The following is a 15992-nucleotide window of genomic DNA, read 5'->3' on the forward strand; positions in this document are numbered from 1 at the left end:
CAGCAGTGGGTGTGGCCTCGGCCGGAAGAGGCTGGGCAGGGTGGGAGTCAGGCTGAGTGTGGCTGAGGGGTACGTGCCTGGGAAAGGCACTGGCTCTTTGCACTCCTGCCAAGCCCCTTAGAAGCACCCGGAGCAGGGACGAGAGATGGGGCTGGCACCACAGCTCCATCAGACAAGGTGCGGGTAGCCCACTGAGTCCCATCTCTTCCTTGCCCGCAGCTCGGCAGTAGGTGTCTGACTCCGAAACCCACACAGGCCTGCATCGCCTCTGCAGTGGGAGGCGATGGGAGAAGTGAGTGGGGGAGGAGCTGTGAGGGAAGTGGGAACAAGGTGGTGCCAGCTTGGAGTGGGTGTTGTTGTATCCTTGGGGGCAGGAGGTTTAGGAAGAAATCACATGAGCCCAGAGACTGTAATTCTTAAAAAGCAACCATTTGTTTTCACACACTGAATTATCCAAACCAGCCAATACTGGCTGGGCTATCCCCTAGTAATCTAACTCAGTTGCCATAGGAACAACCACCATGACAATGAAATACACAACACATGACAACATCCATTTAATCCCCCAAACCCAGTAATAAAGGAATCCTGTGCTCCCAGCCCCACAGCGGCCCTTTCTCCCAAGCCAGCAGTTCATCATGCCCCCCTCCACCCAGCCCCACATCAGTTTTGATTTCTGGGAGTTCCAGGGGGTCTTAACCTTCCTGTCCCCTTTCCCAGGCTGGATGCTGCTGGGAGGGAGAGGAGAAGGGTTGAACAGACTGGTCCATTGCTTATAGCAGGGGAGGGGGAGCAGAGTTGCCATGAGCTGCTGAGCTCTTTCCATTCCCTCCTCCCCTCCTGTGAGCAATGTGTCCATCTGCCCATCCCCCACCCAAAAACGCCTCTCGATTCCTGAGGGGTGGAGGGACATTGGCAGCAATCCTGATTGGCTGCCCTTCTCCAGGAGGCGGGCAGTGTGGAAGGGAGCCAATCAGAGGCAGTGTCCCCTGAGCCAGACACTCAGGGGAACCTATATATAAGAACCCATTTAGAACAGAATGGAATAGCATAGCATGAGCGTTTCCCATCATCGTCAGATGGGTGCCTGCAGGAGCCAAACCTACCTCGCTGCCAGGGAATTGCCAGATGTGGAAACACTGAAAGAATGAATGTTGGGGGCTTTTTCTTTGGTTTTCTGGTCATGTCTCCCAGCTTTTGTCCCCACCCCAGAGGCTAGTGCCTTGCCCAATAGTAAAAATACAAAGAAACCATAGAGCAGCTGAGTCCCTGATAACTCTGTTTAGCGACTCTGTTTGCCAGCTTTACAGGCCCAGCTACCCACTAACTACAGCTCTGACTAGTTTGGGGTGACTTCTAAAACACCAAACACAGTGAGCGCCAGGAGAGGGCTCATATACTATTTAAAGGGATACCACCCAATCCCACTACAATTAGACTTTTTTTGTAAACAAATGAAAGCTGAGATTCCAGCAGCTGAGCTTTAAGAGAAACACCCAGATTCATAAAACTGATGATAAATTGTGGGAGTTGTCAAGACTATCAATGGTGTAATCAGGTTACTAAATGCAGTCTCTGCTTTGTTAACTCATGATTGATTCTAATAACCTCCTGCTGAGGATGCACTATAACAAACAGAAGTCTTGTCTGCCCACAGCTTTTTCTGTTACAGCGGTCACACCTTCATCCCCCCTGCACCAGCCATCAGCCCTGGCTGCAAGGAGATATGTGTGTTTGTGAAAAGGAACCTCAGTGCCTGGGGAGTTGCAGGGGCTTTCGCGTATGAGTGACCCGGGTTCTCATTTATCCTCATGTTCTCCAACCCCTTTGACAACAACGTGCACCGCCTCCAATATGCACTGGAAATCCACGAGGGCAGAATGAGCTGCAGGGAATTGGAGAGTCTCTACCACACGATGTGTGGCAACAGGCCTCTGTCCAAAGGACCAACTTGGGAGAAACACCACTGCCCTTGTTGTTACCTTACATAGCTTTCAGATTTCTGCCACTATGTCCAATCACAGCAAAGCTGCCCTTAGAGTATTAATTGAAGAGAGAGATTCTCCTCCCGGCTACACTCTACAGCCACCTTGCTCCCAGCAGCCATCTTCTCCGCCCCACCGCTTCTCTCACAAGCTGACCCAGTAACACGCCCGAAAATGGTGTTCCTGTCTCAGAAATCCCAAACGAGAGGGAGACACTTGGAATGCTCTTCATGCAGAATCCAGGACCCACAGAGGGCAAATTTTCAGTGGATTTCCCCCCATCTTTTCTGTTCAGAGTATTATTTTGTTTTGTCCAGGGGAAAAAAAATCAACCTGTATAGCTGTTCCCAAACAAAGCAAATAATGGGTTCAGGGCCACAGAAAGAAGGTCACCAGAGAACCCATGGGAATCAATCACTGCTCGGTCCCTGGGCTGTGCCAAGAACCTGAGTAGGAACAAAGCTCAGCAGCAGAACCATTCCAAAGCCAGTTGACAAGCAGTAAAGATGAGTAATGGGAAGACCAGAGGGCCTGATTCTGCATTTGGGCCTGATCTGACCATTCTCAGCCGCATTGGATGAAATTCCCCTTGTGCACAGTCAGTAGGAGTCCCAAGAACCCCACCGATGCGCCCAAAATTTGATTTAGTTGCAGATTGGTCCTGCTTTGAGCAGGGGGTTGGACTAGATACCTCCTGAGGTCCCTTCCAACCCTAGTCCTCTATGATTCTATGAAATATAACCTACCTGGTATTTTGGCATCTGAGGAGGGGGCGTCACCTCCTGAGTGACTAGATCCTCAGCAGCACAATTCCAGGGGCCCAGAACCCACAGATGGAGCTAGATGACCAAATGGGTTCAGCACCCAACATGCTCCCAGCTGTTCTCACAAACTGGCCCTGACTGTGGCCACACTCTGCAAGTTAGTCCCAATGGGGGCCCTTGCAGAGCAAGGTGCTGCTGAGGTCGAGTAAAGGTGCCAGAGCCGAGCCCCATTATCAGCAGTCTGGTCATAGACACATGCAGGAAAATTCCTATACCCCACAGCTGCTCCAAGTGTCCCATTCCTGGGAGCTGGAGCCAGGCGTTTGCATATGTTGATATGGGAGGGGTCAGGAAGGCCTGTGGGAGGGTTTTGCAGCACCAGTTGCCAGCCCTGTATCTGGGACTACGCAGCCCTGTTCTGGAGCTGATGGGAAACATAAGAACATAACAACAGCCATACTGGGTAAGACCAAAGGTCCATCTAGCCCAGTATCCTGTCTTCTGACAGTGGCTAATGCCAGATGCCCCAGAGGGAATGAACAGAACAGGCAATCATCACATGATCCATCCACTGTGTGTTGTGTGGAAAAAAACCTTCCTTCTGTTTGTTTTAAACCTGCAAGGCACCATCCAGACAACCTAAGACATGCACCAGCTAAACCCCCACAATGCACCATCCGGACAGCCTGAGACATGCACCAGCTAAACCCCCACAATGCACCATCCCCACAGCCTGAGACATGCACCAGCTATAGGGGCAGAACCACATTGGAAACGGCAGCAGGGATGGAGTTAAGGAGGGGCAAAGGTTGCTATTTCTGCTGTCTGTAGCAATGTTGGTTGGCCCCTGCCCTTTCTCCCCACATTACCTGTCATGTCTACAGGAAGACGTTAAGTCCCTGGGTGCATGGACTGTACCCTTGTGTCTGTCCCAGACAAAGGCACATACATTCTGGGTGCTGTGAAATCTAATAAAACTTCATAATACTAAAAACTGTCCTGAGGAGAGTCACTTCTAAATAAAGAACAGAATTAATTATTTTGTTCACATAAATACAGAGGGTCCAGGTCACCACTGATATCAATTGGCCATAGCTCCATTGTAGTCAAAGGGCTGGATCCCAGCTGCAGTAAACTGGTCCTGCTCCATTGGAGTCAGCTGGAGGTCTGGCCCAGAGATCAGCCCAAACCTATTGCCGCGGACTCCATAGGCTATCTGAGTTTCTCACCTGCAGCTGGACTCTCACTTCAGCCTTCAATAGGAGCAATGCATGCTGGGAAAGCCACTGACTTTTCTACCATCTCCTCTTTATGGCAGAGGCTTAAGTTAATAAGCTCACAGAAATCTTATATCCCCAGCAGCAAGATGTTCCATTGGGAAGATGACACATCCCCAAATGCCACCTGTGGTGGGGTGGGCTGTATCTGTATCAAATGACAAGCTCTATTTTTTATTCGGTGTTGAACACAACTTTCCCAAGGAAACCTATTGTGTTGTGTTAACCTTTGTCCCCTGACCTGAGCTCAGGTGGTCATTTATATATTAGAAAGTGTTAAGATGCTTGTTCAATTAGCATAAATGAAATTAAAGCAATAAACGCAACAGGAGTCAGCGAAGAAGCGCAACGATTGTTTTAAAATAGGCTTTGCAGTGGGCCTGGTGGCTAGTATTTAGCTAGCAGTAGTAACAGCTAGCACAAGGCCACATTATGCTTAGCAGATTTAACAATATATAACTTGTGATTGACTGTCTAGATCAGGGGTCATCAATTATTTTTTGGTCAAGGTCCACATTTCTTGGTCAAGGTATAAAAATATATGGAGATATGCCTATCTCATAGAATTGGAAGGTACCTTGAAAGGTCATTGAGCCCAGACCCTGCGTTCACTAGCAGGACCAAGTACTGATTTTGCCCCAGATCCATAAGTGGCCCCCTCAAGGATTGAACTCACCACCCTGGGTTTAGCAGGCCAATGCAGCCCCCCCTGAGTCAAGGTCAAGACTCCAGAGACAATACAAAAATAATAATAATGATAATAAGTAAATAAAAAGAATTTGGGGTCCATTCAAAAGTGTCTGGCAGTCCAGATTCGGCCCGCAGTCCTCCTATTGACTACCCCTGGTCTTGACCAGACAGGCTTTATTTAGCCAGCCTTCGTCAACCACATTATACAGAAAACTCTCTGTCTGTGCAACTGCGTACAACAATAACTCTAACCCCAAATGGGCAGTAGGAAACTAGGAATGACACATGCGGAGGCCAAGACTTAATTGAATGTGGTCTCAGAAATAGGTGGGTGTAAGGAATAGGGGCATAAAAAGGAAACAAACTTAAGCTTCTGGGGCAACCTCACAATGGCAGGATGATGACAACCTTAATCCCTCTCACCTTAAGGCGAACCCACAGCCCTGTGGATTGGTTAGTACAGATGTGCGGACTCTGCTGTTCTTCTCCTGTTTTTCTAATGGAAGCAGAGTCTGAACGAGCTCTCCCCTGACGTCTAGTGGTGAGCTGTGGAAAAGCACTTCAGAAGCTGATCTCGTTTGCACGGGCACACCCACCCTGCCTAGGTGCTCAGCGTTGGGGCAACTCCCATCTTTTCATGTGCTGTGTATTTATACCTGCCTACTGTATTTTCCACTCTATGCATCTAATGAAGTGGGTTTTAGTCCATGAAAGCTTATGCTCAAATAAATTTATTAGTCTCTAAGGTGCTACAAGGACTCCTCGTTGTTTTTACAAGACACAGTTTGGCTACATATTCTGACAATGATGCGTTGACTGTGCCCTTTGCCAGTTGGCATAAAGGGGTTCTTGGGGTTACTCTGCCATGGTATTACAAAGTTTACAGGGTCAGTGTGTTTAGTTTTGCCTGGGGAAAGGACCTGATATGTAACCTCACCCCTCTGCTTACCACAGCCAGGTTGAACTGAGCCCTAGGCTGACATCTCACAGTGTGCCTGGTGGGGGAGAGGCAGCGGGAGGTGGCTGGACCCCTATAGACAGGATCCACAGAGCCACTGTTGAGAGGAAGTGTAACACGGAGCCAAAGGAAGGGCAGGAGGTGGAGCTGAGTGTATCTGAACCAAGAGCTCCCACGCTGCCTGGGGAGGGGACAGAGTTGTGATAGCAACAGACCAAAGCATGGCCAAGATGAGACTGCGCGATGATGAGGGATTTGTGGTGACCCCGAGCAGGAAAGGCAGAAGGTCACTAAAGGCATCACATGAACCCCTGTGTCGCCCCTCCTCCCTGAGCTCCCGCCCCTACACCGCCCCGACCCCTGAGGCCCTGCCCTCATTCCACCCCTTCTCCCAGAGGCCCCACCTCCATGCTGCCCCTTACCTCTGATCCCTCACCCTTGCATTGCCCCTTACCATGAGCCCCCCCATTCATTCCTCTCCACCCACGCCCCCCCCACGGTCCCCTTATGGCCAGCAAAAAGTGTGATAGCCCTGGTCCCCTGGCCACCCCTGTTCCAGTGCCCCTGATCCCAAGTCCCTCCAGCACCACCCAGGCCAGCTCTCCTGCCTTCTGGGGGACCTTCCCCTCCCTGCTACATTGGACCAGGTCATGGTGGGTGCTGCAGCTGCTGAGTTCTGGCAGTGCAATCCCCATGCAGTGCAGCCCCCATGGTGCTGAGGTGCAGGTGAACCCAGCCCTGGGCTCTGACAGGCAGAATGTCCAACAGCTGCTTCCTCACAGCAACACCCAGCATGCCCTGCCGTATTCAGTCTTCTGGTTTCAGCCTACGTGGTGCATTGCACATGTGAGCTGCAGTGCTTGCAGCTGTATGCACGTTAAGCACGGTGCATATCATTGGCCAGCAGGGCCACTGGGGGCAGGGGCAAAAGGGACAGTTTGCCCCACATCCTTGTTTGAGGGGCCCCCAAACCAAGTGACATTGTGGAGGTTGCGGTGCCACTCAGGATGGACCCATCCAGCTTGCTCTGCTACCCAGTGGGGGCTAAGAGTCCTGTGTACAGAGTACTGGGCACGGTGATGTGTGGGGCCCAGTGGCTGAAGCAGGGATGGCTCCATAGGGGTGGGTGGTGACACCTGGGATCTCCCTGGCTCACACCATACAGGTGCCTACCCTGGGAAACATTTATAGGGGCACCCCTGATCTGATCAGAGCAGCCTCTGTGTCCAAGAGAGAATAAACTGAAAGTGAAAGAGATTTGTCACAGTTACGGGAATCCAGTTACGCTGCTGGGAAAATATTTTGTCATTCTTGAAAATCTATCACTACACTACAATCTGTGTCAGCAGGGTCTGAGTGAGCTCTCCCCTGCCATCTAGTGATGAGCCGGGGGAATCCTTCGGGAGCAGACCGGGTTTGCATAGACACGCCCACTCTGCCCAGCTGCTCAGCAAATAGGGCTGCTTTGCCCTGGTGACCTATTTTGGCTGGTGTTGGGTTACCAGTCACTCTAGTGCAGGGCTAATGACATGTTGTTATTCTTACTGCATGAGTAAAGGGCAGCAGAACCACGTTTAGCCGGCTCTGAATCAGGCTGTCACCCTCAACTGAACTGCACTAGCTAAGCAGGAGGTAGGGATGCTACATGATAGTAACAGAAAAAGATGATGGTGATAAGTGTTTTTGTCCAGTGATCTGGTCTTTGTCATGGTTCTCTTGTTTCCTGCTGTTTAAAACCACACGTGATTAAGTTCAATTGAGAGTCTTTGTCTGTGTTGTGGAAAATTAACCATGTGTTGTGTTTGGATCAGAACGGCCTGAGGCTCCTTTATTCCAAGTATGCAGGAAGAGTCAGCCAGCCTACCTGCTCTGCTCAACAACAGAAACTTATATAGATCAAAGGCAACACTCAGTTAAGCAAACTTCCTTATTAGTAACACAGCAAAAATAAGCCTTATTAGGAATATAGTAAAAAAACAAGCTTTCCTGTTAGCCACAGGTTGTTCTTTTGTGGTTAATGACTTTCCTAACACTAGCTGTTGCAATTATATTTCATAAGACTGGCTGTTGTAATCGTTCTGCTTTGTAATTTTCCTCACTCACCCTTCTGCCCTTTGAACAAACATGCATTTCTCTTGACCAAAGTTTAGGACTACTGAATTCTGCCTTTACATTTGGTTTGATGATTGCTAGAGCTGAGATCACTGATAACTGCATTATTAAGTGCTGAGCCTTAGATGTCCCTGGGGGCAGCATTTCAGTGAATGAGGCCTGGTCTACACTATGATTTTAGGTCAAATTTAGCAGCGTTACCTCGATTTAACCCTGCACCCGTCCACACGACGAAGCCCTTTTTTTCAACTTAAAGGGCTCTTAAAATTGATTTTTTTACTCCACCTCTGATGAAGGGATTAGTGCTAAAATTGGCCTTGCCGGGTCAAATTTCGGGGTAGTTTGGATGCAATTCAACGGTATTGGCCTCCGGGAGCTATCCCAAAGTGCTCCATTGTGACCGCTCTGGAGAGTGCTCTCAACTCAGATGCACTGGCCAGGTAGACAGGAAAAGTCCCGTGAACTTTTGAATTTCATTTCCTGTTTGGCCAGCGTGGCGAGCTGATCAGGACAGGTGACCGTGCGTCAGCAGAAGTGACCATCGAGTCCCAGAATCGCAAACGAGCTCAAGCATGGACTGAACGGGAGGTACGGGATCTGATCGCTGCATGGGAAGATGCATCCGTACTAGATGAACTCTGTTCCAGTAAACAAAATGCCAAAACATTTGAAAAAGTCTCCAAGGGCATGAAGGACAGAGGCTATAACAGGGACTCACAGCAGTGCCACATGAAAATTAAGGAGCTCAGGCAAGCCTACCAAAAAACCACAGAGGCAAACAGCCGCTCCAGGTCACAGCCCTAAACATGCCGCTTCTATGATGAGCTGCATGCCATTCTAGGGGGTGCAGCCACCAGTGCCCCAACCCTGTGCTTTGACTCTGTCAATGGAGTAGGACACAACATGGAAGTGGGTTTTGGGGACGATGAAGATGATGATGAGGAGGTTGAAGACAGCTCACAGCAAGGAAGCGGAGAAACCAGTTTCCCCAACAGCCAGGATCTGTTTCTCACCCTGGACCTGGAGCCAGTAACCTCCGAACCCACCCAAGGTGGGCTCCTGGACCCTGAAGGAGAGAAGGGACCTCTGGTGAGTGTATCTTTGTAAATATTATACATGGTTTAAAAGCAAGCATGTTTAATGATTAATTTGCCCTAAGGACTTGGGATGCATTCACGGCCAGTACAGCTACTGGAAAAGTCTGTTAACGTGTCTGGGGATGGAGCAGAAATCCTCCAGGGACATCTCCATAAAGTTCTCCTGGATGTACTCCCAAAACTTTTGCAAAAGGTTTCTGGGGAGGGCAGCCTTATTCCGTCCTCCACGGTAGGACACTTTACCATGCCAGGCCAGTAGCATGTAGTCTGGAATCATTGCATAACAAAGCATGGGAGTGTATGGACCCGGTGTTTGCTGACATTCAAACAGCATCGGTTCTTTATCTCTCTGTGTTATCCTCAGGAGAGTGATATCATTCCTGGTCACCTGGTTGAAATAGGGTGGTTTATTAATCAGACATTCAGAGGTGCCCGTTCCTGCTGGGCTGTTTGCCTGTGGCTGAACAGAAATGTTCCCCGCTGTTAGCCACACGGTGTGGGGAGGGGTGAAGACATCAAAATGCTACCTTGTAATGAAAGCACATGTGCTATGTAATGTGAACAGCAAGGTTTATCGTGAAAGAGTGTATCCATTGTTCTATAAAATGTGTCTTTTTAACTACCACTCTCCCTTTTTTTCCCTCCACCAGCTGCAAATGTTTCTTCTTCCCAGAGGCTAGCGAAGATTAGAAGGCAAAAAAAACTTACTTGGGATGAAATGTTCTCTGAGCTCATGCTGTACTCCCACACTGACAGAGCACAGCAGAATGTGTGGAGGCAGACAATGTCAGAGTGCAGGAAAGCACAATATGAATGCGAGGAGAGGTGGCGGGCTGAAGAGAGTAAGTGGAGGGCTGAAGATGATAGGTGGTGTCAGCTTGCTGACAGAAGGCAGGAGTCAATGCTCAGGCTGCTGGAGCATCAAACCCATATGCTCCAGAGTATGGATGAGTTGCAGGAAAGGCCGCAGGAGCGGAGACCGCAGCTACAGCCCCTGTGTAACTAACCATCCTCCTCCCAAGTTCCATAGCCTCCTCACCCAGACACCCAAGAACACGGTGGGGGGGGGGGGGCCTCCGGCCACCCAGCCACTGAACCCCAGAGTATTGCCCAAGCAACAGAAGGCTGGTATTCAATAAGTTTTAAAGATTTTAAGTTTTAAAGTGCAGTGTGGCCTTGTGCTTCCCTCCTCCCCCACCTCACCCCGTACTTCCCTCTCCCCCAACCCTCCTGGGCTACCTTGGCAGTTATCTCTCTATTTGTGTGATGAATTAATAAAAATGCATAAATGTGAAGCAACAATGACTTTATTGCCTCTGCAAGCGGTGATCGAAGGGGGAGGGGAGGGTGGTTAGCTTACAGGGAAGTAGAGTGAACCAAGGGGGTGGGGGGTGTTTCATCAAGCAGAAACAAACAGAACTTTCACACCATAGCCTGGCCAGTCATGAAACTGGTTTTCAAAGCTTCTCTGATGTGCACCGTGCCCTCTTGTACTCTTCTAACTGACCTGGTGTCTGGCTGCGCATAATCAGCAGCCAGGCAATTTGCCTGAACCTCCCACCCTGCCATAAACGTCCCCCCTTACTCTCACAGATATTGTGGAGTGCACAGCAAGCAGTAATAACAATGGGAATATTGGTTTCGCTGAGGTCTATCCGAGTCAATAAACTGCACCAGTGTGCTTTTAAACATCCAAATGCACATTCTACCACCATTCTGCACTTGCTCAGCCTATAGTTAGACAATTCCTGATTACTATCCAGGCTTCCTGTGTACGGTTTCATGGCATTAATGGGTAGGCTGGGTCCCCAACGATTTTAACATCCCCAAGGGTTATTTTCTGGTCTGGGAAGTAATTCCCTTCCTGCAGCTTTTGAAACAGACCAGAGTTCCTGAAGACATGAGCATCATGTACCTTTCCCAGCTATCCCATGTTGATGTTGGTGAAACGTCCCTTGTGATACAGCAGTGCTTGCAACACCATTGAAAAGTATTCCTTTCGGTTTATGTACTCACTGGCTTGATGCTCCAGTGCTAAGATAGGGATACGGGATTCCATCTATTGGAATCCCATTGCAGCAAAGCCATCCACTATGACGTGCACATTTCCCAGAGTCATTACCCTTGATATCAGCAGCTTTTTGATTGCATTGGCTTCTTGGATCACAGCAGCCCACACAGTAGATTTGTCGACTCCAAATTGATGCCCGACTGACCGGTAGCTGTTTGGCGGTGCAAACTTCCACAGGGCTATCGCCGCTCGCTTCTCAACTGTGAGGGCTGCTCTCATCTTGGTTTTCTGGTGCTTCAGGGCAGGGGAAAGTAAGTCACAAAGTTCCATGAAAGTGCCCTTACGCATGCGAAAGTTTCGCAGCCACTGGGAATTGGCCCAGACCTGCAACACTATGCGATCCCACCAGTCTGTACTTGTTTCCGCGGTTCAGAATCAGCATTCCACGGCATAAGCCTGCCCCATTAACACCATAATGTGCACATTGCCAGGGGCCATACTTTGTGAGAAGTCTATGTCCATGTCTATGTCCTCGTCGCTCTCGTCACTGCGCTGCCGTCGCCTCCTTGCCTGGTTTCGCTTTTGCAGATTCTGGTTCTGCATATACTCCAGGATAATGTGCATGGTGTTTACAGTGCTCATAATTGCCACAGTGATCTGAGCGGGCTCCATGTGGCATCTGCACTGAAAAAAGGCGCAAGACGACTGTGTGATGTTGTTCTGACAGAGGGAAGGGCGACTGATGACATGCCTTACAGGGAATTAAAATCGACAAAGGGGGTGGCTTTGCTTTAGGGAGAAACACAAACAACTGTCACACAGAATGGCCCCCTCAAGGATTGAACTCAAAACCCTGGGTTTAGCAGGCCATTGATTTCACAGAGGGAGGTGGGAGCAAATGAATACAAAACAAATCTGGTCTATGTCTTGTTTTGATCCAGTCCATCTATCTTTTACATCTTAGGCAGGCAGCAGACGATGCAGTACGACTGCTAGCCATCGTCATCTCCTGGGTGCTCACCAGAAGATGGTGCAGTATGACTGGGGAATGACCTGGCTGAGTCACTCCCATGTCTGCCCAGGCGCCTCGACTGACCTCACTGAGGGTGGCTAAAAGAGCACCCAGGAATACCATGACAATGGCTACCAGTCGTAATGCACCATCTGCTGCATTGCTCTGTAGCAATGCAGTCCCATGTCTGCCAGCACCCAGGAGATGCATGGTGACAGTCAGCTGAGCGGGCTCCATGCTTGCCATGGTATGGCGTCTGCTCAGGTAATCCAGGAAAAAAGGCGTGAAACAATTGTCTGACGTTGCTTTCACGGAGGGGGGCCTGACAACATGTATCCAGAACCACCTGTGATGCTAGTTTTGCCCCATCAGGCATTGGGATCTCAACCCAGAATTCCAGTGGGCAGCAGAGACTGTGGGAACTGTGGGATAGCTACCCACACCTACCCACAGTGCAATGCTCTGGAAGTCGACTTTAGCCTCAGTACTGTGGACGCAGTCTGCCGAGTTAACGTCCTTAGAGCATTTTTTGTGGAGACATACACAATCGACTGTAATAAAACGATTTCTAAAAAAACAACTTCTATAAATTCGACCTAATTTCGTAGTGACCCTGAGATTGTCTAGCCTGTGCTAGTAGTGAGGTTCTGCGCTAACTACTGAAATCACTGAGAGCTCGGTTAAGTGGTGGGACCTCAAGACATAGCCTTGCAGAGGGTGCAACAGAGCAGCAATGGCCCATTGGCTAATGGCAGCAGAGCAAATGTGGAGCCGTGGCTATGATGACAGGAGCTGGCAGCAAAGCTGGATTAATGGCAGCAACTGTGAGCCAGTTGCAGCAGTGGCCACAGTATCTGAGATATTGCTTGATGCCTCTGGGGTTGGAGGTGAACTCATGTGAATTTGCCTCTGAACCTGGGTCCTCACTGAGCAAGGGCAGAAACCGTGAGGTGGGTGCAGCGGAGGGAGAGAGAACTGATGTGTTAAAGGAACATTTGTTTGTCAGACTTTCACACTACAAGTTGAGAAACTGAGGCAAAAGACACTGCCCAATGTACTCTGGGCAGAGGGGTGTTTGCTCATGGTCACATGCCTTTGAATGATGGTTGTGGTGTTTTCCAGATTAATGCTGGGTTCCTTTCCCCACTCAGTGCTTGCGAGAGAGGAAGCATTGCCTCTTGGAGGCACCTAAGGGTGCTGTGTACTTTTTACCAGATTACTGGGTAGGGGCTCAAGCCAGTTCTGCTTTGTATTGTTAAGAGGAACCCTGAACATTGCCTGGCAGAAGGGTTACATCCGGTTATATCCAGTTTCTTCTCCCGTGTTTGTTTTTGTTTAAAGAAATGTTCTTGCTGTTTGCCAGGGCTGACAAGAAGGGAGGAAATGGAGAACTGTATTGGGGCTGCGAGATCAGGGCCACCCAAAACCTCTGTGTAAATAAAGTTAGATGGAAAGGCTTGGGGCCCCAGCGAACATGAATGTACCAGGCTCCATATTTCTTTCAATGGTCACCTGCCTGTGTCTGGCTGTAGCGAGGCGGTGGGATACCCCACAGCCCCGCTGAGGGACAGACCTCCCCTGACACCAACATGGGCGGAGCCACTGGGTCCTGTGCCCGCCCCTCAGAGGTCACGGCACAGACCCGGAAGTATAAAAGCTCACCTGCAGAGCTCAGTTGAGAACCAGCCACCGCAGAGACAAGATGTCTGCGGCCGAGCTCCCTCGGGGGAGACAGCAGAAGGCCGCGGCTGGCCTGAGGTCGCACTGTGCCGGCCGAGCCTACCCCTCGCTCGTTACCCCGAAGAGGACTGCCTGAGCCTGCCCCGCTCCAGCTACCCCGAGGAGGAGCCGAGCCTGCCCCGCTCCAGCTGCCCCGAGGAGGAGCCGAGCCTGCCTCTTGCCAGCTACCCCGAGGAGGAGCCGGGCCTGCCGGTTGCCAGCTACCCCGAGGAGCAGCTGAGCCTACCGTCCGCTACTTACCTGGAGGAGCCGATGGTGTTTGAGACCGCCCGCGACGCTACCGTGACTCAGGTACCCAACGAGGGGGAGTGTGGAAGTAGCCCGGGGGCAGCTGACCGCAGTCTGGCTGCAACACTGCCAGAGCCTATGTCAGTGTGTTGCGGCCAGGATCCCCACTGACGGCAGAAAATGAAACAAAGGTAGGGAATAAATATTGGTTACCAGCCAGTCACAACGTTCACTGTAATGGCCCGAAGCCAAGCTCTGGTCCCAACCCCGCTCTGGTCCCAACCCCAGCCACAGCCTGGTTCGCAGTCCTGGCCCCGGCCCCCAGCCTCATGTTTGGACGGGGCTTCATTCCTGGCTCCAGTCCCGACCTCACTCCCACCCCACAGCCTTGGCCCCCTTAACCAGGGCCCTGTCTGTGTCCCTTCCCTCGCCCCCTGAGAGCCAGGGCCCTGCTCCCAGCCCCAGCTCTAGGGGTGTGCGGACCGAGGTAAAGGGGGGCAGGATCCTGAAAAGGACACTGCCCTACAGCTACAGTGCTTGTTACATTCGGGGGAGGAGCACGGCCCAGCGGAGCTTAGTAGGGTTCAAAACAAACTCACTAACTTAGCTCACAGAGGCCGGGAAGGCCTATTACAGACACCGAATCGACCTAGACAATAGGATGAGTTGCTCTGTAAGCACTTGTCTGTAATGTGGGGAAAGAAAAATTGTGTTGTTATGTGGGGCCTCGTGCAGTCAGCCATCAAACAGCATTAGCGTTCTGAGAAATGACAGCGGATACATTTTTACACACGTGGTATTGCACATCCAACGCAAAGTGACTCCTGCTTGGCCCTCACTACGATGGATAATGCTCAACTCCTCACTGGACAGTGAGGTGTATTGAGGACTGTGTTTGAATTGCGAGCTTCAGGTTTCCCTTGGAGGTGGCTAGTGTCCAGAAGGGCTGGGAGGCACTCATCTGATGCAAAGGCGGTTTAAGGTTTCCTGGGGCTCTGGGCCTGAGTAAGTGAGGGGCCCCTCCCTACTCCTTCTGCCTGCAGTCCTGCTCCCATTCCACCCATTCCACCTGCACTCCTGCCCACAGCCTCACCCCTTTCTGCCCCATCCCTGGGCCTGCCCTATTCCACACAGGGTCCCCCCATTTCACCCCCCGATGCAGCCCTGCAACCCATTTTCCTCCCTCAAACTGTGGCCCCAAGACTGTAGAAGCTCTGTCCCTGCACCACAGCCCGGGGCGCAGCAGGGAGTGACAGCTCCTCCAGTCCCAGGGCTGCAGCCAGGGTCTGGGTGCTGGGGCTTCCCCACCTCCCCCCCGCGCTTCAGCTGGGGATGGGGTCATGGACCTCGGGGTAGGGGGGAGACTTCCCCTGCCCAGTGGCTTCTGCCAGGGATGATCTTGGGGTGCACTGAGACTTCCCCCGCCCTGCCCGTCTGGCAGCCAGGGTACTGGGCTTCGGCCGCCAAGTGGCAGATTTTTTTCCGGGGCCCTAAGCACGGGCCCTGTTGGCCCAGAGGCTAACCCACCACTGGTCTGACCGAAGACCTGGCCGTGCAGGAAGCAGGAAGGCTCCTCTTCACTATTTAGGGTTATTGTGTAACTCACTGGGGAGTGTGTGTCCCAGCCGCTGCTCCGCCCCATGCCGACCCACAGGGTTGAGTTGCTGTGACAGCCCCACCCACAGAGAACTGGCTCCTTAGCTTATCCTGTAGCAGCTTCTGCTTTAGAAGCCCCTGGTTCAGTCTCTGGTGTATTAGCCATGAGGGCTAAAAGCTTGAGCCAAAGGCTGAGGGCTGGTGGCAATGTGACAGTTCTTAGAGTGCCCAGGCGTATGCACCACCTTATTGCCCCTCTGCCTCACCACCCACACCACAGCCCTCTGGGTCCCGTCAGCATCCAGTCCCTTCTCCACGGAGCACTCGCAGTAACACCAGGGCTGCTGTCCCCAAGGGACCGGGGCACACATCCACTCGAATAATATGACTCAGGATCAGCCCCTTGTACTACAGCCCAGCCCTGAGAGCTACAGAGAGTGAAAACAATCGTAAGAGTATTGCGATCGGGATTGAAGAGCCGGTGAGTAAGGACATCAGCCTTCCTTTCATACCTGACACAAC

This window comes from Mauremys mutica, chromosome 15, assembly GCF_020497125.1.
Source record: "Mauremys mutica isolate MM-2020 ecotype Southern chromosome 15, ASM2049712v1, whole genome shotgun sequence".
Classification (NCBI taxonomy): Eukaryota; Metazoa; Chordata; order Testudines; family Geoemydidae; genus Mauremys; species Mauremys mutica.